The sequence below is a fragment of the Balaenoptera physalus genome, assembly GCF_965194825.1.
Source record: "Balaenoptera physalus genome assembly, chromosome: 1".
In the NCBI taxonomy this organism is placed as follows: Eukaryota; Metazoa; Chordata; class Mammalia; order Artiodactyla; family Balaenopteridae; genus Balaenoptera; species Balaenoptera physalus.
Genome location: NC_138882.1, coordinates 52,326,726 through 52,351,000, shown reverse-complemented (window position 1 = coordinate 52,351,000; position 24,275 = coordinate 52,326,726). Strand labels below are relative to the sequence as shown.

General features: G+C 36.5%; 1 protein-coding gene and 1 long non-coding RNA gene across 13 annotated transcripts in view; one reads left to right on the top strand and one right to left on the bottom strand.

Annotated features, from left to right (window-relative positions):
• The window catches only part of RALGPS2 (Ral GEF with PH domain and SH3 binding motif 2), a 193,449-nt gene that overhangs the window by 11,000 nt on the left and 158,174 nt on the right, over positions 1-24,275 (top strand). The window lies entirely within an intron of this gene.
• On the bottom strand, positions 42-24,275 carry LOC309662850. The gene is made up of 2 exons (XR_014265021.1): positions 13,144-24,275; positions 42-13,113 (listed from the first exon to the last, which is right to left on the bottom strand). It is a non-coding gene; the product is annotated as an uncharacterized lncRNA (long non-coding RNA).

Genomic DNA, 24,275 nt, shown 5'->3' with positions numbered 1-24,275 from the left:
AAATCTCATCAAGTATGACATCTTACTAAAGGTTTCCCCCACCCCCATCAGATAGGGTTTTAAAAATTAATCATCAGAACGATTTTCATACATAAGTACTATAGACATATAAATATGTATATTTTTATACATACAAACGTGGCCTATATAACTGCTTATTTCTAGAGAAATGCCAAAAGAAAGTACTATAATTTTTCCCAAATGCAAATTTTGATTTAGAAATCATTTGTTTATTCATTTTTTAAAAGCCATGGAGCATTTTCTATGTTCCAGGAATAGTTCTTGATGCTGGGATACAGCTAAAAACAAAAAGACAAAAACATTTGCCTTTATTACATTTATATTTTAACTAACTAACATAATTAAATTAAACACACACAGACATTAACAAGAAAGGACGATTATGCAGAAAAGAGAACATAATAGTTGTTATTAAATGTATTTTTTCAGCTTTACTGAGGTATAATTGACAAATAAAATTGTAAGATATTTAAAGTATACAACATGATAATTTGATATATGTATACATTGTGAAGGTATTCCCCGCATAGAGTTAATTAATACACCTGTCACCTCATATAGTTTTCTTTTCTTTTTTTTTTTTTTTTTCGTGAGAACACTAAAGTTCTACTTCTTAAGCAAATTTCAATTTTACAATATAGTGTTATCAACTATAGTTACCATATGATATACATTAAATCTTCAGACTTTTTTCTTATAACTTTCTTATAACTGAAAGTTTATACTACCATTTTACCAACCTCTCCCTATTTCCCCCACCTTACTATAAGTTTTTGATAATATAACTGTAAAAGATTAAGAAATACTTTCTAGTCTTAGTTTTGTAAGAGTTTTTTCTTATAATATCATAAGTATTGCATTTTATCAAGTGCTTTTTCTGTAAGAAATGATCATATATATTTTCTCCATTAATCTGCTAATAGGATGTATTACATTAATAGTTTGCATTATTGGGTCCAACCCTACATAGCTGTGTTGCATTCGTTTTTTTCTCCCTCTAACTGCTGAACTTGATTTGCCACTGCCTTAGAGCTTTTTAAAAATTTACTTTTATCAGTAGATAAATTTATCAGAGATTTATATGTATCTGTTTTGACTTCAGAGTTGTGGTGGGTTCATAAAATGAGTTGTGAAGCTTTCCCTTTTTTTCTCTTCTCTGAAATAATTTTGTAACCTAGGGATTATGTGCTCCTTGAAGGAACTATAGATGTAATGTCAAAGGTGAAAAATAAAGTTTCTAGAGGAAAACATAGAAAAATATCTACATGACCCTATGGAAGGGAGAGGTTTTTGTTAAACAAGACATAAGGAGTACCAGAAAAGAACGATTGGTAAATTTTTCTTCATTAAATAAGAACTTATGTTCATCAAAGGATACTATTAAGAGAGTGAAGGGCTTCCCTGGTGGCACAGTGGTTAAGAATCCGCCTGCCAATGCAGGGGACACAGGTTTGAGCCCTGGTCCAGGAAGATCCCACATGCCGTGGAGCAACTAGGCCCGTGTGCCACAACTACTGAGCCTGCACTCTAGAGCCGGCTAGCCACAACTACTGAGCCAGCGAGCCTAGAGCCCGTGCTCCGCAACAAGAGGAGCCACCGCAATGAGAAGCCCGTGAACCGCAACGAAGAGTATCCCCCACTCACTGCAACTAGAGAAAGCCCACGCACAACAATGAAGACCCAACGCAGCCAAAAATACATAAATAAAATAAACAAATTAAAAAAAAAAAAAAAGAGAGTGAAAGGACAAGTGACACAGTGGAGAAAGTGTCTGCAATACTTACAGTACAACAGTGGACTTGTATCCAGAGTATATGAAAAATATACAAGTCAATTAAAAAAAATACAGGCAACCCAATTTTAAAACAAATGGGCAAAAGACCAGAAAAGGCATTTATGAAATGAATTATCCATATGGCCAAGGTGAAAGGTACTCACACATAATTTTCAGGGAATTGCAAATTAAAACTATCATGTGATATGACTACATACCCACCAGAAATGGTGTAAATGAAAAAAACCTGATAATACTAAGTGTTGATAAGAATGGAAAGCACTTGGGACACTCATCCATTTCAGATGGGTTTGAAAATTGGTACAAACACTTTGGAAAATTCTTTAGGTAGGTAGCATCTGCTAAAGCTCTACATGTGTATGCCGTATGATCCATCAATTTCACTTCTTGGTATAGACCCAACAGAAATCAATATATATGCACATCAAAAGACATGGACTTTAGAAAACACATAGGGGTAAATTTTCATGACCTTGGATATGATACCAAAAACAGGAACAACAAAACAAAAATGAGATAAATTGTATTTCATCAAAATTTAAAACTTGTGCTTCAAAGGACACCATCAGGAAAGTGAAAAGATAACCCACAAAATGGGAGAAGATATTTGCAAATCAAATATCTGATAAAAGACTTGCATTCAGAATACATTAAGAACTCTTAACAACTCAATAAAAAGACAACCCAATTTAAAAATGGGCAGAGGATCTGAATAGGCATTTCTCAAAGAAGATATACAGTAAGCACATGAAAAAATGCTCAACATCATTAGCTGTAAGGGAAGTGAAGTTAAACCATGATGAGATACCCTTTCACACTACTAGAATGGCTAGAATCAAAAAGTTAGATGATAACAAGTATAGAGGAAGATGTTGAGAAATTGAATCCCTCATCCACTAATAGGAATGTAAAATTATATAGCTACTTTGGAAGATAGTATGGCAGTTCTTAAGATGATTAAACATAGAATTACCATATGACCCAGCAGTTCTTTCCTAGGTATATACCCTAGGGAGATGAAAACACGTCTCCACAAAAAATTGTTCACAGATGATTATGGCAGTGTTATTCATTGTAGGCAAAAAAAATGGAAACAACTCAAATGTCCATTACCCAACAAGTGAATAAACAAAATGTGACATATCTATACATTGGATTATTATTTAGCCCTTAAAAGGAATAAGGTACTGATGCATGTTACATCATCAGTAAATCTTGAAAATATTATGCTAGGTGAAAGAAGCAGTCACAAAAGGCCACATATTTTACGATTCCATTCATATGAAATATGCAGAACAGGGAAATCTGTAGAGAGAAAACAGATTAGTGGTTGCTTGAGGTTGGGGCTAGGGAATGGGGAGGTCTAAGGAGTGTGGGATTTCTTTTTAAGATGATAAGAATGTTCTAAAATTGACTATAGTGATAGTTCTACATGCCATTGAACTGTATACTTTTTTGGGGGGGCCGTGCTGCGCAGCTTGTGGGATCTTAGCTCCCTGACCAGGGATTGAACCCGGGCCCTCAGCAGTGAAAACTCAGAGTCCTAACCACTGGACCGCCAGGGAAGTCCCTGAATTGTACACTGTAAATGGGTGAATTGTATGGTATGTGAATTACATCTCAAAGCTAATTAAAAAAAAACAAGACATGGCAAAAATAATCAGTGATGTGAGGACATTGTCACCATATTTAATTGAGAAAAGCAAGATACAAAGGAATATATAAAATACCCATTTTAGTAAAACAAACAATAAAAACTCTGTGTGTGTGTGTGAGAGAGAGTATAAGTGATCTTGTAAGGCAGAAAATGTTGCACATCAAATGTAAACATTTGTTACCTAGTTGGTCTAAGGTAAAAAGGAGAGGGAGGGAAAGAAGGGAGAAAATAACTTAAAGGAAAAGGGGTTGATTTAGAAAAAACAGCATTTATAACATCATTTCAGTTATGTAAAACATAAATCTTAAAATGGTAGTTGTCTATATGGTGAGGTACCAGGGTTTTTTTCTTTATCATGTTTTTCTGGGTTTGATCCTTTTTGTTTTATTAATACAAATATCTGAAACTAAATTAAGAAGCAATACAAATAAAATGTTATAAAATCTGAAAAATAGCAGTTTTTTACATAATAGCTCCCAACTGGAAGCAAGCCAAATGTCCGTCAGCAGAATATTGGAGCAATAATTTGTGGTATGCTCTATACTGGAATACTATACATCAGTGAAAAAGAAGGAACTACTGCTATATTTAGCAAATGTGGGTGAATATCACAAAATGTTGAAAGAAACCAGACACAAAAGAGCATGTACTGTGTGATTCTCTTTTTTTGAAGTTCAGGAAAAGGTCAAACTCATCTATGTTGATGGAAGTCAGAGCAGTGGTTAGGGGTTGGGACTAGGGGAGCAAGACTTCTGGAGTGCTGGAATTGCTCTATATCTTTATTTGATTGGTGGTTGCATGCATGTCTACATAGTAAAAATTCATAAATACATTTCAGTATTTATGTATATCTCAATAAAAAAAGTAAAACGTCAAGCCAGAAAAAAAGAAAAACAAGTTTTAAAAAATCTGGTGCTCATATAAAAAGTCTTTGTATACTTCCAAGGTTAGTTATATCACTTTGAAAGACAGTTTCTGTCTACCCTCATTTTTTTTTTTTAATTTTTTTTTTTTTTTAATTTTACTTATTTATTTATGGCTGTGTTGGGTCTTCGTTTCTGTGCGAGGGCTCTCTCTAGTTGCGGCAAGCGGGGGCCACTCTTCATCGCGGTGCGCGGGCCTCTCACTCTCGCAGCCCCTCCCGTTGCGGAGCACAGGCTCCAGAGGCGCAGGCTCAGCAGTTGTGGCTCACGGGCCCAGCCCCTCCGCGGCATGTGGGATCTTCCCAGACCAGGGCTCAAACCCGTGTCCCCTGCATTGGCAGGCAGACTTTCAACCACTGCGCCACCAGGGAAGCCCTACCCTCATTTTTAATGGCTGTATTGTATCACTTTGTGTGGGTGTATCATAATTTATTTAAGCAATCTCTTAATGGACACTTAGGTTGTTTCTAACTTTTATATACTATGAAGAATGATAGAGTTTGCTTTTTTTTTATACATCTTCCTGTACTTTTTTGATCATTTCCTTTTTTTAAAAAAATTTTATTATTTATTTTTGGCTGCGTTGGGTCTTCATTGCTGTGTGTGGGCTTTCTCTAGTGGCATGCGGGGGCTACTCTTCATTGCATTGCACGGACTCCTCATTGCAGTGGCCTCACGTTGCGGAGCGCGGGCTTCAGTAGTTGCAGCATGAGGGCTCAGTAGTTGCTACATGTGGGCTTCAGTAGTTGTGGCATGTGGGCTTCGTACTTGCGGCGCGCGGGCTCTAGAGCCCAGGCTCATTAGTTGTGGCACATGGGCTTAGTTGCTCCGCGGCATGTGGGATCTTCCCAGCCTAGGGCTCAGACCCGTGTCCCCTGCATTGGCAGGCAGATTCTTTTTTTTTTTTTTTTTTAACATCTTTATTGGAGTATAACTGCTTTACAGTGGTGTGTTAGTTTCTGCTGTATAACAAAGTGAATCAGCTATATGTATACATATATCCCCATATCCCCTCCCTCTTGGGTCTCCCTCCCACCCTCCCTATCCCAACCCTCTAGGTGGTCACAAAGCACTCAGCTGATCTCCCCATGCAGTGCAGCTGCTTCCCACTAGCTATCTGTTTTACACGTGGTAGTGTATATATGTCAATGCTACTCTCTCACTTCATCCCACCTTACCCTTCCCCCTCCCCATGTCCTCAAGTCCATTCTCTATGTCTGCATCTTTATTCCTGTCCCGCCCCTAGGTTTGTCAGAACCATTTTTTTGTTGTTGTTTCGATTCCATATATATGTGTTAGCATACAGTATTTGTTTTTCTCTTTCTGACTTACTTCACTCTCTATGACAGACTCTAGGTCCACCCACCTCACTACAAATAACTCAATTTCATTTCTTTTTATGGCTGAGTAATATTCCATTGCATATATGTGCCACATCTTCTTTATCCATTCATCTGTCAGTGGATACTTATATTGCTTCTATGTCCTGGCTATTGTAAATAGTACTGCAATGAACATTGTGGTACATGACTCATTTTGAATTACAGTTTTCTCAGGGTATATGCCTAGTACTGGAATTGCTGGGTCGTATGGTAGTTCTATTTTTAGTTTTTTAAGGAACCTCTATACTGTTCTCCATAGTGGGCAGGCAGATTCTTAACCTCTGCGCCACCAGGGAAGTCCCTCTGATCATTTCCTTTTGATGAATTTCTAAAAGAAGGATGGATTGCTGTTTGGAGGTTAAGTACATTTGCATTTTTGCCCATGGCGTATAATTGTTTGTTTCTCTATACTCTTACTGAATTGGTGATTAGCTTTAAAAACATAAATATTGATCTGTTATGTAATAAATTCTCCTTGTCTTAATTTGCATTTTTAAACTTTTTCAGTGAAGTTTATATTTTCATGTTTTCAGACATTTGTGTATAATTTCCTTTTCATATCTTATATTCTTATTGCTCAGTCTCTTAAAAGTCTTTTAAGGAGATAAGTAAGATAAACAAAAAGTACATAAAGATTAATACAGTTAACCCCTCAGAAAGAGAAAGACAAATACCATATGATATCACTTAACATGTAGAATCTAAAATAGGACACAAATGAACTTATCTATGGAACAGAAACAGACTCACAGACACAGAGAACAGACTTGTGGTTGCCAAGGCGAGGGGTTGTGGGAGGATTGGCTGTTTGGGATTAGCAGATGCAAACTGTTACATAGAATGGATAAACAACAAGGTCCTATTGTATAGCACGGGAAGCTATTTTCAATATCCTGTGATAAACCATAATGGAAAAAAAAATACAGTTAACCCATAACTTAAGAAATGAAACATAACCAGTGCAGTTGAAGCACCCTATTACTTAACACGTTAGAGCTCTTTACGTATGAAGAATATTGTTTTTGTTGGTTGTTGTAGATCTTTTCCCTATTTTGTTTTTTTGTCACCTCACTTATTTTATTAAATCTAAGTTGGCTTCAGTTGTGAGATACACTGTGTAACGTACAGTTAAGGATAGAAATATGCTGTCAGTTAAACCATGACACTCTTAGTTTTAAGAGGCATCCTGACTTCAGAGATGTTAAAAGATGAGAAAATATTCATCCTAGAATTGATGAAATGCATGTGTTCTGCTGTCTATGTGTGTCATGTTTTCTTTAGTCAAATTTATCAGTCTTCTACTGTTTCTGTTTTTCTGTTGTCAGTCCTAGACTTTCCTGTGCCAACATTAAAAAAAAAATCACCTATGTTTACTTCTTGTATTTTTATGCCTTAATTGTTTTTCATCTTTAATTCATCCTATTTATTTTAATGTAAGATCTAATTTTTGTCTTTTTATCCAGATAGTTAGCCAGTTGTCATAAAGTTAAAGGCCACTCACAGTTTTTTGAACAAGGAATGAATGATATATTCAGATGTACTTGTTTGAAAAATAATAATATGGCTATGGATTTTGGTTGGGTTTAGTCTAAAAATTATCAGTTGGATTATCTATTAAATATATATCTTAAACAATTAATTAATTTGCAGTAAAAGGAATATGAATGTTACAACTATGATTTCATGTTGCCTTAAATAATAATGCATCTGAGTATTCTTGGAATCAAATAATTAATTAAATTTAAAATAATTTTTTGCAGCCTAGGCAGTGGTTTTAATCCTGGGCTTAAAGTTTGTATGAATCTGGGCAAGTTACTTAATTTCTTTAACATTCAGCTTCCCTATTTGTAAAATGGGCATAACGGTGTCTTCTCAGAGGATCACTGTGAACATTAAATGAGAAAGTGTAAGCAAAGTACTTAGCCGAATTAGTTCTTCACTCTTCCTCCTTTTGGGACCTTGAAGATCAAGTGTACTAATCACAGCCTAGCTTTTCTTGTATCTGAGGTTACTCTAGATCTCTAGGATTCCTAGAGTAAATTATCTGTTAGACCTCTTCAAATTCTGATTGAGATTTCTCAGGGTTTGATTAGAATTTTTCTGGCCTTCTGGAATTAGCTTATGTGACAAATCTATATGATTTCTGTTGCTGCTTTTAAGCTCCTCTTTTGTGAATGTGCTGAAATTTTCATAGATTTTAGGGTTTTGTAGGTAGGGGATTTGTATGTATTTTAGGTTTGATTGACATAGTTTTTATTCTCTAAATTGTCACTAGGATAACCTCTGCTGCTTTTCTTACAGTTTGGATTTGTGGATATATTTTTTTGTAGGTTTGTGTGGTTCAGATGCTCTGTGAGGGTACAGGGGTAAGTCTATTAAAAGAAAAATGTTTTGAGGATATCCTTTGGATCAGAAACTCCGCTTTTGACTTGCTTCTTTTTGTCAACAGTATTTCTGAATGTTTTCTGTGAGCCCAGTACTTGTGAATGTTACCATAGAAGAATAAGTTTTAGATCTTGCACTCGTTGTTTACATCTTCTTGGTGAGAGATGAAGTCTTATATGTGAGTGAAACCACAGTAAATAACATGAGATCGTATGTAGTTATGTGTCAGATTGAAGAGCAGTTTGCAGGAGAGGAGGGAGGCTCAGTGAGGGCAGGAGTGGTCCTTAAGAAATGTGTTTCATTAAGGTGGTAAGAACTTAAGTATTGGGGAACAGCATTACTGAAGATATAGTAATAGGAATTAGTCTTTTTGGCATGCTTTGGATTGAAGGGTTTTTGGAGGGATGGAGTGGGAAATAACTTGGTAAAATGGACAGGTTATTCAGTCCTTAGAAGTAAAGCAGATTAAAATTTAAGGGATAGTACATATTGTTAATAACTTTTAGCTTCTCACTCTGTTTCCTTTCTTCTTAAGGCTGTAAATTGATAATTTGTAAATAAAGATTGGAGGGAAAATCCAAACTGTTTAGAACCAGTGTTCTTTTAAAAAAAGGGAGGGGGGCTTCTGGTTATATATGTATTAGGTAATCTTCCCAACAAGAAGGTTTAAAACAATATTGATAGAAAAGTAACATTAATAAGTTATATGCTTACTTTTCCCTTTCTGTCCCTATGACTTGGTCTTAGCTAATTATGTAGCAGAAGGTTTTCAATTCAAAGCTTTCCTCTGCCATTAAGAAAGCCAAAAGGTATAGGGTTGAACTCATCTGCAGAAAGATTTTTAGAGATATAATGTTGAAGGTTTGAACTTAAGGGAACTAGCAGTACTATTGAAGCCGTCAGTGGGCAGCGTAGGCAGCTGTGAATTGGCTGTAGTAATAGTGTCAACACGTCTAGCCCCCTCTTTTGCTTCAGTTCAGTGTGGTGCAATAGACATAGCTATAGGAATGGATAGGGTTATTGATGTTTACTACTTCTGTCTCTGAGCAGAATTGAAAATGATAGATGGCAATGGGTTTTTCCTTCTCTCAGTCGTAATACTGTTGCTGTAGTATGGCCACCCTTGACCTAACAATCGCTGGGCCTGTGTCCCATGTCTTACTTGTGCGACCCTGTAAGTTATATGATCTCCTTAATAACAACCAAAATTTGTATTTATAACTCCTTAATTATACTATAACTAAATAGATTAAAAATACTGACAAGACCTTTGAGCCCCAGATTAATGGTGACTTAGCTGACTCAGTGTCCTAGACATGTGTTTTATAATTCTGGTGTGCCTACAGTTCCTTTGAAGGAAATCTCCTTTTTCCACAGTACACTGCAGAGGAACAGACTTTAATAGCTATGTTTTTAACCATATAGAGCTATAATGCACCTGATTGGTCCAGGAGTGGGCATTTGACCTAAGGGCTGTTAATCTTTAAACCAGCTAACAACCTAGGATTGGCTGGTGGGGAAAATTACAGCCATTTATAGGAAACATGGAGTTAATTTGCCATTGAACCATGGGAGCTGAAGCTGGAAGGATACCTTAGTGTAGCATCCTGTAAAACTAAGAGACTGGAAAGTAAGTATAAGCAGAAGCTATGAGTTACAGAAATGATAAAGGAGTTGAGGAAGCCAGTTGGTAACCAGAAAAGAATATGGGGCATCTGTGCTGAGAGAAGCACAAAGCTGTAAGCAAGAAACCATGTGGTGAGAGAAAGACAGGCACAGAGCCTGAGATTGAAGATTCTGCTTTCTGGCTCTGTAGATACTCTTCTTCCATTACTCTAGTACTTCTGTGGCTCCTGCCCTTCTTGAGGCCACATCCAGTTTTTTCCCAAGAAAGAATGCAGGTTTTGGGGTCAGACTTTTGGCAGTTGAATTCTGGTTATCTCTTTTACTAGCTGTGTGACCTTGGGCAGGTTGTTTTAACTGCCTAACTCTGTCTCATTCCTCATCTGTAAAAAGTGAGCATCGTAAATAATTCCTTTCCTTTTGGGGTTGATGTGAGGATTAAATGAGATGACACATACAAAGCTTTTACAACAATACTAAGATCATAATATATACCTAAAATGATATTTGGGGTAATTTGAATGAATTTCTTGCAAGTAAAAGAGCCTAAGTAGTTAATTTACTTGTAGATTCACTTAGAGAAGTGCAACCCAGTGTGTGGGTTGGTAAAGATTATTGTAGGTAGTGTATAGGGCATTAAAAAATACTTATTCATTGTGAATAATAGGGCTTGCTATATTTACAGGCATACCTTGTTTTACTGTACTTTGCTTTATTGCACTTCACAGATACTTTGTTTTTTACAAATTGAAGGTTTGTGGCAACCCTGCATTGAGCAAGCCTGTTGGTGCCATTTTTCCAACAGCATTTTCTCACTTTGTGTCTCTGGGTCACATTTTGGTAGTAATCCTCACAATATTTCAAGCTTTTTCATTATTATATTTGTCATGGTGACCTGTGGTCAGTCATCTTTGATGTTACTATTGTAATTGTTTTGGGGCACCACGAACCTTACCCCTGTGTAAGATAGTGAACTTAATAAATGTGTGTGCTCTGACTGCTCCACCAACTGGCCATTGCCCACCCCCACCCCCAGCCCCGCTGGTCTCTCTCCCTCTCTTGGGGCCCCCCTATTCCAAGAAAGGGTATTGAAATTAGGCCAGTTAATAACCCTACATTAGCCTCTAAGTGTTCAAGGGAAAGGAAGAGTCGCACATCTTTCCCTTTAAATCAGAAGCTAGAAATGATTAAGCTTAGTGTGGAAGGCATGTTGAAAACCTAGATAAGAAGTGAAACAGCCTTATTGTTCATAATGGAGAAAGTTGTAGTGGTCTGAACAGAAGATCAAACCAGCTACAATATTCTGTTCAGCCAAAGCCTGATCCAGGGCAAGGCCCTAACTCTCTTCAGTTGTATGAATACTGGGAGAGGTGAGGAAGCTGCAGAAGAAAAGTTTGAAGTTAGTAGAGGTTGGTTCATGAGGTTGAAGGAAAGAAGCCACCTCTATAACATAAAAGTGCAAGGTGAAACAGCAGGTGCTGATGGAGAAGCTGCAGCAACTTAGCCAGAGGATCTAGCTAAGATAATTAATGAAGGTGGCTACACTAAACAACACATTTTCAATGTAGACGAAACGGCATTCTATTGGAAGAAGATGCCATCTAGGACTTTGATAGCTAGAGAGGAGAAGCCAATGCTTGGCTTCAAAGTTTCAAAGGACAGGTTGACTCTACTGTTACGGGCTAATGCATCTGGTGACTTTATTTATTCATTCATTCATTCATTTATTTTTTGCTGCACCACATGGCTTGTGGGATCTACTTTAAATTGAAGCCAGTGCTCATTTACCATTCTAAAAGTCCTATGGCCCTTAAGAATTATGCTAAATCTACTTTGCCTGTGCTCTACAAATGGAATAACAAAGCCTTAAGGGTAGCACATCTCTTTCCAATTTTTGTTTGTTTTTCAAAACAACTTTTTATTGAAGCATGGTTGATTTACAATGTTGTGTTAGTTTCAGGTGTACAGCAAAGTGATTCAGTTATATATACTCTTTTTCAGATTCTTTTCCATTACAGGTTGTTACAGGATATTGAATATAGTTCCCTGTGCCATATAATAAGTCTTTGTTGTTTATTTAATTTATATGTAGTAGTGTATGTCTGTTCATCCCAAACTCCTAACTGATCCCTCCCCCACACCTTTCCCCTTTGGTAACCATAAGTTAGTTTTCTATGTCTGTGAGTCTGTTTCTGTTTTGTAAATAAGTTCGTTTGTATCATATTTTTAGATTACATATATAACTGATATCATATAGTATTTGTCTTTCTCTGTCTGACTTACTTCATTCAGTATGATAATCTCTAGGTCCAGCCATGTTGCTGCAAATGGTATTATTCCCTTTTTATGGCCGAGTAATATTCCATTGTGTGTATGTATGTATGTATGTATGTATGTATGTATGGGTATATATGTGTGTGTGTATGTGTGTGTGTGTGTGTGTGTGTATATATATATATATATATATATATATATATATATATACACACATACATACCACATCTTCTCTATCCATTCATCTGTCAGTGGACATTTAGGTTGTTTCCATGTCTTGGCTGTTGTAAATAGTGCTGCTGTGAACTTCGGGGTGCATGTATCTTTTCGAGTTAGAGTTTTTGTCGTTTCTGGATATATGCCCAGGAGTGGACTACTAGATCATATGGTAATTATTTTTTAAGGAACCTCCATACTGTTCTCCATAGTGGCTGCACCAGTTTACATTCCCACCACCAGTGTTTACAACATGTTTTACTGAATATTTTAAGTCTACTGTTGAAACCTACTGCTCAGAAAACAGATTCCTTTCAAAATATTACTACTCATTGACAGTGCACCTGGTTACCCAAGAGCTCTGATGGAGGTGTACGAGATTAATGTTGTTTTCATGCCTGCTAATACAACATCCATTCTGCAGCCCATGGATCAGAGAGTAATTTTGACTTTCAAGTCTTATTATTTAAGAAATACATTTTCTAAGGCTATAGCTGCCATAGATAGTGATTCCTCTGATGGATCTGGGCAAAGTAAATTGAAAACCTTCTGGAAAGGATTCACCATTCTTGATTCCAGTGAGGACATTCATGATCCATGGGAAGAGGTCAAAATATCAACATGAACAGGAGTTTGGAAGAAGTTGATTCCAACTCTCATGGATGATTTTGAACGGTTCAAGACTTAAGTGGAGGAAGTAGCTGTAGCTATGGTGGAAATAGCAAGAGAACTAGAACAAGAAGTGGAACCTGAAGATGTGATTGAATTGCTGCAATCTCTTGATAAAACTTGAATGGATGAGGAGTTGCTTCTTAGGGATGAGCAAGAAAGTGTTTTCTTTTTTTTTTTTTTCACACACACACACACACACACACACACACACACACTGTATTTTATTTTTACAAGAGATAAATAGACTGACATCAAACATTGTACATGGATGACCACAACAAAAGCAACAATGATTGCAATTACCAAACATGAAACACACTCATAGTATGTCATAATATTGACATTCAGTCCAGTAATCCTCCACTGTAGCAGCTCCTTTACTTTGCAGTGAAAATTGATTTGTATATTCTTTGCCTCTGAGTCCTTGTGGGATTTTTTTTTTTAATTCAAACAGAAAGTCACAAAAATTATACTCATCCTCATCAGTTCACTCAGTCCCATGAAGAAAGTGTTTTCTTGATATAGAATCTACTCCTGATGCAGATACAGTGACAATTGTTGAAATTTTAACAAAGGGTTTAGAATATTACAAAAACTTAGTTGATAAAGCAGTGGCAGTGTTTGAGGCTTGATTCCAATTTTTGAAAGAAGTTCTGTGGGTAAAACGCTATCAAACAGCATTGCATACTACAAAGAAGTCATTCATGAAAGGAAGAGTCAATCAGTGTGGCAAGCTTCATTGTTGTCTTATTTTAAGAAATTGCCATAGCCACCCAGTCTTCAACAACCACCAATGTGATCAAGCAGCAGCCATCATCATTGAGGCAAGACCCTCCACCCGCAAAATGATTGACTTGCTGAAGGCTCAGATGGTGGTTAGTGTTTTCTAGAAATAAAGCATTTTTTTTTAAAGAAAGAGTACATTTATTTATTGGCTGCGTTGGGTCTTCATTGCTGCTTGCAGGCTTTCTCTAGTTGTGGCGAGTGGGGGCTACTCTTCCTTGCGGTGCTTGGGCTTCTTACTGCGGTGGCTTCTCTTTTTGCAGAGCACGGGCCCTAGAGCACGCAGGGTTCAGTAGTTGCAGCACACGGGCTTCAGTAGTTGCAGCACATGGGGTCTAGGGCATGTGGGCTCTAGGGCACACGGGCGTCAGGATCATTAGTTGCAGCTCGTGGGCTCTAGAGCACAGGCTCAGTAGTTGTGGCACATGGGCTTAGTTGCTCCGCGGCATGTGGGATCTTACCGGAACAGGGATCAAACCCGTGTCCCCTACACTGGCAGGCAGATTATTAACCACTGTACCACCAGGGGAGTCCCAGAAATAAAGTTTTTTTTTTTTTTTTTTTAAAGGAACCATTTTGAGATATGTCAGCACACGGTTCTTTTTTTTTAAATTTTATTTATTTATGGCTGTGTTGGGTCTTCGTTTCTGTGCGAGGGCTTTCTCTAGCTGCGGCAAGCAGGGGCCACTCTTCATCGTGGTGCGTGGGCCTCTCACCATCGCGGCCTCTCTTGTTGCGGAGCACAGGCTCCAGACGCACAGGCTCAGCAATTGTGGCTCACAGGCCCAGTTGCTCCGCGGCATGTGGGATCCTCCCAGACCAGGGCTCAAACCCGTGTCCCCTGCATCGGCAGGCAGATTCTCATCCACTGCGTCGCCAGGGAAGCCCTAAAGTATTTTTAAATAAAGGTATGTACATTTTTTTAGACATAACATTGTACACTTAATAGACCATAGTTTAGTGTAAACGTAACTTCTGTATGCACTGAAAAACCAAAGAAATTGGTGTAACTTGCTTTATTGCAATATTCAGTTTATTGCGGTGTTCTGGAACTGAACTCAGAATATCTCAGAGGTATCCTTTATTTTTTAACCATTTCATAGTTGCTTGGTGCTGTTCTAAGCATTTTACCTGTGTTAACTCATTGGATCGTCACAATAACCTGGTGAAGAAGGTACTGTTGTTACTTTCATTTTAAAGAGGTAGAAACTGAGAAACAGGAAGGCTAACCATCTTGCCTTATGTTATACAATATGTAAGTGGCAGAGCTGGGATTTGAACCCAGTTGGTATGGTTGTAGTTCTAGTTTTTAAGCATCTATTTCCTTCTCAGTTTTATTTGCCTTTTAAATGAAGCCAAGGAAGAGGTCTCAGTTTGTTGCTACTATTTCTTTTACATTTCTCTAGTGCTTCTCTCCCATTTTAACAAAGAGGTAGCATTTATGAACAGAGTGTTAGGTGGGCAAAATATGATACTAGGTAGTATACTACTGTAAGAATTTTATACCGTATGTGAAGTGGTATAATATCACTTGAAGGTGACCATGGTAAGTGAAAAGATATATACTATCCTGAAGCAATTCTGTTTTTAAAAAGGTTACAAGTAATAAGCCATCAAAAGAGATAAAGTGAAATCAGAGTATATACTCATTTAATTCAAAAGAAGGCATAAAAAGAGGGAAAAAAAGAACATGGGATAAAGAGAAACAAATAGTAAGGCAGTGGACTTAATTTTAACCAGATTGGTAATCACATTAAATATAAATGGTCTAAACACACCAGTTAAAAGGCAGAGATTATCAGATTGGATTTAGCAAGACCCAACTATATATCATTGCCTATAAGAAACATAACTTTAAATATAAAGATACAAATAAGTTAAAAGTAAAGGATGGAAAAAGATATACTATACTTACAATAGTCAAAAGAAAGATGGAGTGGCTATATTAATATTAGACAAAGTAGATTTCTTCAGAGCAAAGGATGTTTCCAAGGATAAGGGATGTCATTACAAAATAATAAAGAGGTCAGTTAATCAAGGGGGCATAACAGTTCTAAACGTTTGTGCCTCTGATAACAGAATTTCAAAAATACCTGAAACAAAATGGATAGAACTCCAAGGAGAAACAGTCAAATCTGCAATTTTAGCTGGATATTTTAATACCCTTTCCTGAGTATTGAAAATTACAAAGATATAGTGGACTTGAACAATACTGTCAACCAATTGACCTAATTAACATTTATAGAATATTTCACCTAACAATAGCAGAATATTCTTCTCAATTCTTCTTACGTGTCCACAGAACATTTTCCATGATGGACCATGTTTTTGGGTCATAAAACAAGTCTCCATAATTTAAAAGGATTGAGATCCTGTGCTCTCTGATCACAATGGAATTAAATTAGAAATTACTAACAGAAGACTTTGGAAAATTTACTAATACTTGGAAACTAAATAACACAATTCAAAGAGATTGAAAGATTTTGTACGGAATGAAAATGAAAACACAACATTTCAGAATTTGTGAGATTCCACTAAAGCAGAACTTGGGGAGAATTTATAGCACTGAATGCCTATATTAGAAAAAAAAAGATCTCAAATTAATGACCTCCACTTCTACCTTAAGAAATTAAAAATCAAATTAAACCACAGTAATTAGAAGAGAGGAAACGGTAAAGACCAATGTGGAATTTAAGTATAGAAAACAGAAAAAATATAGACAGAATTAGTGAAACCTAAAACTGGTACTTTGGGAAGATCAGTAAAATTGATGAAGTTTTAACTGGACTGACAGAGGTGACATCATTACAGATTCTATAGATAATAAAAGAATAACAAGAGAATATTATGAACAACTTTATGCCTTTAAATTTTATAACAAAGGAAAAGGACAAATTCTTCAAAAGACATGCTACTAAACTTCACTTAAGAATAGACAACCTGAATGGCCGTGTATCTATTAAAGAAATGGAATTTTTGATTGAAATATTCCCACCAAAAGAATACTTCCAGGCCCAGATGACTTCACAAGTGAATTCTAAGTATTTAAAGAATAAATTATAACAGTTCTACACAAACACTTTGAGAAAATTTCAGAGGAGGGAGTGCTTCTTAATTTATCAATAGTTCTAGTAGTTTTATAGGTTCCATCAGATTTTCTACACAGTCATGTTTGCAAAAAAAAAGACAGACACTTTTTCCTTTCCATTCTAGATGCCTTTTATTTCTTTTTCTTGCTTGAGTGCACTGTCTAGAATCTCCAGTACACTGTGGAACAGAAGTGGTGAGAGTAGACAACCTTGTTTTATTTCTGGTCTTAGGGAGAAATCATTTGGTTTTCCACCATTAAAACTACATTATTTGTAGTTTTTTCGGATATGCCCTTTATTGGGTTGAAGAAGTTCCTTTCTAAAATGTGCTCAGGTATTATCTGGAATGGAGGTAAGACTGTTAAATGCTTTTTTCTTTTTGCATTTATAGAGTTGCTTACATGGTTTTTCTTTTTTAGTTGGTTCATAGAGTGAATTACATTCATTGCTTTTTAAATGTTAAACTAAACTTGCATTCCTAGAATAAACCCCATTTGGTCATCATGTACTATATTTTCTTTTAAAAAATGTTGCATTCAGTTTCCTATAATTTGTTTAGAACTTTTGCATGTGCAATATTTTTGTGCAGTCTTCTTTTCTCATAATGTTTGTGTCTAGTTTAAGTATAAGGGTTATGCTGGCCTCACAAAGTATTATTAAGTGAGTTTAGTAAAGTTATGGGATACAGGATCAATATATAAATATCAATTGCACTTCTTTGTACTAGCAACGAACAGTCAGAAATTGAAATTTAATAAAACCAATACCATTGACAATAGCAACATGTATGAAATACTGAAAACTACGCACAGCATTGCTGAACAAAAATTAAAGAACATGTAGATATATGGGGAGATATTCTTTTTTTTTTTAAACATCTTTATTGAAGTATAATTGCTTTACAATGGTGTGTTAGTTTCTGCTTTATAACAAAGTGAATCAGTTATACATATACATATGTTCCCATATCTCTTCCCTCTTGCATCTCCCTCCCTCCTGCTCTCCCTATCCCACACCTCTAGGTGGTCACAAAGCACAGAGCTGATGGGGAGATATTCTTTGTGCATGGGTTGGAAGACTCATTGTTGCTAAGGTGAAAGCACTTCCCAGTTGAGCTGTTGATTCAGTGCAACCCAATCAAAATCTTAGCAGGCTTTATTGTAGAAATTGACAAGCTGATTCTGAAATTCATGTAGAAATGGCAAGGACCTAGAATATCTAAAACAACTTTGAAAAAGAAGAACAAAGTTGGAGAGCTAATACTACCTGATATCACAATTCATTATAAAGCTAAAGTAATCAAAACAGTGTAGTATTGGTGTAAAGACAGAGAAATAGATCAGTGGAATAGAAGAGTCCAAAAATAAGTCCAATAAATATATAGACAACTGAATTTTAATGAAGTACAAAGGCAATTCATTGAAGAAAGGATAGTCTGTTTTAAAAAAATGCTGGCTCAATTGGATATCCATATACAAGCAAATGAACTTCAGTCTGTATCTTGCATTATGTACAAAAATTAAGTCAAAATGCATCATAGGCCTAAATGTAACACCTAAAGTTATAAAACCTCTAGACAAAAACAGGAGAAAATCTTTGTGACCTTGAGTTAGGCAAATAATTTTTAGGTACGACACCAAAAGCACAACCAATAAAACGACACATTGATAAAATGAACTCTATCAAATTAAAAATGTGTGCTCTTTGAAAGATACTAAGAGATGCTTAGTAAGCACCTGTGGAAATGAGTTGGCTCTTTGGTCCTCTTGGTGTTCTGACCTGGAACTGAGGGTCATGGGCTCCTGTCTCTCTTATGCTTTCAACTGCCTCAGTGGTCCTCTATGGCCCTTATTTTTCTCACCTGTAAAATGTATGGTTTGGACCACATGATTTCCAAGGTTCCTTCCAGCTCGGACACCCAACATGTCTATGTAACAGTTGACTTGGAAAGCAATATCTACCAGTAAACATGTTTTTTAAAAAAATTTTTTTTAAGTTTAATTCGTTTGGAGCAGTGGTTCTCAACTGAGGCAGTTTTGCTCCCCAGGAGACATTTGGCAGTATCTGGAGACGTTTGATTGCCAAAACTAGTTCAATGGCATCTAGTGGATAGAGACCACAGCTACTACCAAACAGCATACAATGCACAGCAAAGTCCTCCTCACACAGAATTACGTAGTTCCAAATGTCAATAGCACCAAGGTTAAGAAACCTTGGTTTAGAGTATCTAAAGTCAATTTAGCTGCTTATTATTTGAAACCTGTTATTACACATTCCTGTGTTGAACATGTTATTGGCAAAAAAAGTTGCTAAATAAAATCCTTTGGAGAAAATTGTGTCTTAGACTTTTGGGAATGTGAGGATGATGTGTTTATGAGACTTTCATTTTTGAAATAATGTTTTTTATATAGCCACCTGGAGTTGATCAATTTGGATATGTTGAAGTATTTGTTTTCATATCATTTGGAAAAAGTGTTTTAAAAAAATTACCACCACCATACATATAATTTCCCACCCTAGTCTAGTAGAAGCCACCCGTAGAGCTTAATTTTAATCGATGGACTAAAATTTAGTTTTGTTTGTTTTTGAAATAATTAGTGGAGCTTTGATATCTGAAATTTAGATTTAAGATTCATTAATTTAAAATGCCTACCTAGCCTCCTTTTTGCCAATATTCCCCAAATAGGCCAAGACCCTGGTTCTCAGATTAAGTTCAGCAGCTTACATGGTGACACTTGGATTTTAGTATTTTCTTCTTTTTCCTTTTAAAAAGAGAGCCTGGGGGAGAGAGAAAGTAGGTTTTAGTGGAAGAATGAGGGAAAAGAACAAGAATTTGAAATGGGTTGAGAATATTGGTCCTTAATATGTTGCTTACGAGGAACAGTATTTTTCCAAGTAGAGGAATACTAGGAATTTTGTATATTCAATTTGATTAGGAGTAGTTTGCTGCTACTACAAATATATCTACAGCTGTGCCGAGAAGACTGATGTTATACGGCTGAATTTCGTCCAATTACAGCCTTCCTCTGCATATTACTCGCATCTGTTGTACTAAAGGAGTGCTTTCTGAGGTAGAATCCCTGTTTTTGTTCTAGACCAGGAGTTGGCCGACTTTGCATAAAGGCCCAGATAGTCAATACTTTAGGCTTTTTTTTGCAGGTCATACAGTCTGTGTTGCATCTATTCAGGTCTGCCTTTATAGCGTGAAAGTAACCATAAACAATACAGAAATGAATGAGTGTGGCTGTGTTCCAATAAAACTTAATTTATAAAAACAGGCCTGGGTTCAGCTTGCGGGTTATAGTTGGCCAGCCCCTGTTCTAGGCTATCAGCATTTTCTCTTTGGAACATTTGGCACTTTCTGGTTAGTTTCCCAGTGGTGGCTGGTTGCAAATGGAAGAAAGAGGTACCTTTTCACTTGCAGCTGCTCTGCTGTATGGAATGGCTTTTCCTGATGATGGTATGCGATAAGTAGATGACAGGAACTTTAAATGAGAAGTAGAATGGTAAGGCAGGCTGAGTTCCTTTCTTGATCACAACCCAAATTCTAGCAAGTTTACTTTTGAAGTCTCTGGAATTAGTTTTTTTTTTATGTAAGTACTTATAACCTCTTGGCTAAAGTAGGGCAGTACCTTCTTATCGCTCCCTCTGCCTTTAAGGTTCTCTCCCTAATCCGTCAACCTCCACAGATGTTGCCAGTTACCTTTCTAAAATGAAAGTATTATGGCACATATCTCTACCTGTAAAAATTATACAGTGACTCCCAGTCACCTGGGATAGTGGTTCTTAACCGCTTTTCATTTCTGAGTCCCTTTGAAAAATCATTTGATAGCCGTGGATCCAGGAAAATGATTTTTTTGTGTTCATCACACAATTTTCATACTTTTGGGGAGTTGGGCATTTCATGGCCCCAGGGTTTAATTCATAGTCTCTTAGTTAAGAAATCTTGATTTAGAAAATAAAATGCATGTTTCTTTCCCATGCTGTTAATGCTTTATGATCTGACTCCAGTCTGCCTTTACAGTTTATTGTCCATGTTCACACACACACACACACACACACATACACACGCATGCTTTTTCTGCAAAGAATTAACCAACATTCTCCTGCCATGCCAATTTCTCCTATTCTTCTGTCTTTGCAAGTATTATTTCCTCTTGCCAGGAATGTCCTTACCATTTCCCTTGCATCTGCCCGATATCTACTCATTAAGACTCATCTCAAATATCAGATTCTCTGTGAAATTTTTCCTCACATTTCCTCCTTGGCATAAATAAATATGAAAGAATTGTGGCGACTGATACATGTAGGGAAGCCTTTATTTTGGAGGGGAGGGGTGGGAAAAGCTTGGTAGGAGGAAACTTCCAGGAAAGATTTCTTTACTCTTAAGAGATATTCCTCTTCTTAAACCTCTATGAGCCTCAGTTTCCTAAGTTGAATATAATATTTATCTTAGGGGGCTGTTAAAATAAATAAAGAAGAGTGTTCCAATCTCCATAACACCTCAATATTTATACAGGAAATTCTCTTCTCCTGGTCATTGGGTGGCCCCAGGAACTTAACGCAGGAGTAAACATCTTCAGAGACCCAGTACTCTCGGTTCTTAATAAAATGTTCTAATGGAAAACTAGGTTGTAAATTTACTAAAACAAAATTTCCTGAAATCCTTCTGCTGAAATTATGGTAGGGTGTGTTTTGTGAGCTACAAGTCACTATGCAAATATTTATATTGTTAAAGGCGTTGCTGCTTTTAAAAGGCCAGTGGGGTCTTTGCTATTAGAATGATGCTTTTTTTTGTCTAGTCAGTTCTGATAGAATAGAGCTCTGTCTCTCACAAATTAACACTTGTGGTTTTCACTCTTCCATGAATGACTGGGAGGGTGTATGAAATATGATAATTTGTAATTTTTCTGGGCACATATTTGATCCTAGTCTGACACTGGTAGGCACATCTTCATGTAATTTGTTATTCTCCGCTTTTTGTGTGTAGTTAATTTTTATTGCCAGCACTGTCTATGCTGTGTGGGATCCAGCTTGTAGTGCTGTGGCCAAAGAGAAGCAAAGGCAATACATCTAGGAAGAGGGATTTTGGATAAACTAAAAAGTAAAATGTAAGATTCTGTGGTGGTTTAAATTCATGATGTGAATGAGTCTACTTTGCAAGTTGTATGGTCCTGTAAGTAGAAATTATTTCAGTGTTTTTAGAGTCATTGAACGTCTGTAGGAGTAAAAAAAAATAGTTGTACTTTAATGTGTTATATGCCATAATAATATTCTCAAATTTGGTGATTTTTCAAGATGTCTTGGGACAGATCCCTCATAAACATGAGGATCTGTTGTACTTGAAGTCATCAGAAGGGTATCCATTTGTTGAGATTTATGAATTCAACAGGAATATCTTTCTGTCACTGTGTATGTGCATGTGTGTATATCTTCTGAATGAAACTTGTAAGATCGTATAATTTAATAGTCCCACTTATAAGGACTCTGCCTTTTCATTGCCTATAGGATAAAGTCCAGGCTTTTCTTTTTACTGTGGCAAACGTTGCCCTTTATACCTACTTCTCCAGATTCAGTTCCTGTTGCTTCCCATCACTCGTGCATTTTACCCCCTAATTACATTGCCCTCAACTGTTGGTGGTTCCCTGAATGCCAGTGACAAAGGCTTTCACTGTTCGTAGCCTGTGTACGTGGTATTTTCTCTCATGTTCACCTAATGAACTTCTATTAGACGTGAAGAGAGAGAGACACCAGATATTTTACCCTCTACTGCCCCACATTTCCACAGTATTTAAACACCCAGTTAAGGATTGGTAGAGAGAGGGTAATTTGGCATTGTAGAAAGCACGAAGGATTAGCAAACAGCAGACTTGTATTTAAGATCTGCCTCTGCCTTTAACTGATTATGTGAGCTTGGCCAGATCACATGACCTCCCATTAGAGTATTGTCTTACTGTAAAATCAGGGGATTCGAATAAAGCAGGGGGTTAGCAAACTTGCCTGCCCCTTCTTTTCTTTTTCTTTACTTCCATTTTTCTTCCCTCCCCTTCTTTTTATTCTTGCACATTTGAAGGATACAGTGCTTTCACATTGCTTTATAGTAAATTACTACAGCAGTGATTCTCCGTGGGGAGTGGAAGGGTAGAGCATTTCCCAGGATGAGGGAGGCAAATATTAAAATAAGGGAAGACCTGGGTGTTTGAAATGTACTCCCAAGTGGAGCTCTCCAGAGCAACTTCCACCTCTTAAATAATATTCATCTGTGTTACTGCATGAGGCGAAAATATTTACGGGTTTATGTAGCTTAGTTCCAAAAGGCTGTTCATGAGATCATTTTGGCTCTGACGTTGTAAATGACACTACACTAAATAAATGGCTACTAACGCCATCTGTTGGTAGGAAGTTTTACTTTTTATTAGATGTGTACTTTAGTCTGAAATTTTGCAAGTTGAAGATTTTTACGTCGAGGAGGTTTTGTATAATTCAGGAGAACTTTTTATTTTGAAAGAATTTCAAACTAAAAGGGAAGTTATTATAAGAGTAGTAAAGAGAACTCCTGTATGCCCTCTATACAAATGCACTAGTTTTCAACATTTTGCCCCATTTGCTTTGTCATTCATTTATTTCTCTTTCTCTCTCACACACATACATGCTATTTTTCTGAAATATTTGAGATTTTAGTTTGCATGCCTCATATCCTTTTACCTCTTAATACTTCAACTTTATTTCTTAAGAACAAGTTTATTCTTTTATATAACCACAATATAGTTATCAAATTCAGGAAACTGATACAATACTTTGATCTACAGTCTGTATTCTGGTTTTGTGAATTGTCCCAATAACATCTTTTATAGCATTTACTGCCCTCCAATACAGGATGTATAGTTGTCATATCTCTTGACTTTCCTTTAGTTTGTAATGGTTCCTCAGCTTTTCTTTGTGCCTCGTAACAATGGCATTTTTTAAAGAACGCATTTATGGAATATTCTTCAGTTTAGTTTTGTCCATTTCCTTGAGATTAGATTCAGGTTATGCATTCGCAGCTCGAGTACTCATAAGTGATGTTGTGTCCCTCCCAGAGTATCACATCAGAGGCACACAATGTCTGTCTGCTCCTCATTGGTGATGGTAAATTTGATTCACTCAGTCAAGGTGTTGTCCAGTTTCTTCATAGTATAGTTACTTATTTTCCCTCTTGCAGCTAATAAGCAGTCTGTGGGAAAACACTGTTTTTGTTTTTTTATACTTTTTAAAAATTAAAGTCTTTGTAGAAAAATTTTAAATTTAAAATTTTTTTTAAATTTAAAAATTTTCCGAAGTTAGGAAAAAATTGACTTGTAAACCTGGAGATAGCCACATTTTAGTTTATGTTGGTACAGTCTCTCTTCTATGCTATAATGATAATGACAACCAAAAAGGATTATACCTCAAATACTGTTTGTCAGATTGCTTTAT